General features: G+C 40.0%; 1 non-coding gene across 1 annotated transcript; it reads left to right on the top strand.

The window, feature by feature from the left end:
* Positions 1 to 388: 388 nt before the first annotated feature.
* On the top strand, positions 389 to 514 carry LOC111813231. Its single transcript, XR_002818542.1, has one exon. It is a non-coding gene; the product is annotated as a U6atac minor spliceosomal RNA (small nuclear RNA).
* The last annotated feature ends 409 nt before the right edge of the window (positions 515 to 923 follow it).

The raw sequence follows: 923 nt of genomic DNA, 5'->3' as shown, positions 1-923 counted from the left end.
GGTTAGCTCAGCTACTTGTAGATGCTAGACCACCGCTGTCCCATTCTCTTTCTCCCTTACCTAATCCCTCTGTGACCAGCTACTAGATCACCACTAACCAAGAACACTGTGAAGTTTCCATTCATTCACTCTTTGATTTTTATCTGTGACTTCTTGGTTTAGCTCATCTTCACTGGAATGGTCCAAAGAACCACTTCTTTTCCAGAAATTTTAGGCAAAGCCTGGGATGATGTTTTAAAGACCACTTAAGGTCTGGGGAGCCATGACAGAAAGTAGACACTTGTGGCTAGACCGGCTGAACACGGCTGTAACAGCAGCTCTCAGGAGAATAACACAGGACTGTCAGTCAGCCTGGACTGCATAGTGAGACCCAGTCTCCAAAAAAAAAGTGTTGTATGAAAAGGGAGACAGTTAGCACTGCCCCTGAGAGGGCTGGAAGAGGCCCCCGGGCCTGACAATATGCACATGGTTAAGGCATTGCCACCTACTTCATGGCATCTAACCACTGTTCTTATATATCTGTTAACTCAGCAGCATTGAAGACAACAATGTGCACTAGAACCACCACTGCGGAATACCTATCATTTTGTTTTGTTATTGTGTACCATTTCTAACTTCTTATTATTTTTTTATTCTCTTTAAAATGAAGACAAATAACTGCCAAAAATGTAGTTAATCATTTAAAATGTATGATTCCTTCTTGAGTTATCTTGTTACCCATGATTTTACTACAATGTTAGTAGTTTGTCTATCTTATGTATCCTTTATTTATTAAAATCCAATATTACCACCTACATCACTTTCTGGATGTCACAGTATCTCACTACATACACTTACCTTTTATTTTTGTGTATGCTGACATGGTTGGTTTTACTACTAAAGTGTGATATGAACAGGAAGAGGAAAGAAGGTGGTAGGTGTCT

The sequence above is a fragment of the Octodon degus genome, unplaced genomic scaffold, assembly GCF_000260255.1.
Source record: "Octodon degus isolate 3935 unplaced genomic scaffold, OctDeg1.0 scaffold00173, whole genome shotgun sequence".
Classification (NCBI taxonomy): domain Eukaryota; kingdom Metazoa; phylum Chordata; class Mammalia; order Rodentia; family Octodontidae; genus Octodon; species Octodon degus.
The sequence above is the reverse complement of the archived record's forward strand: the minus strand, read 5'-3'. Positions and strand labels throughout refer to the sequence as shown.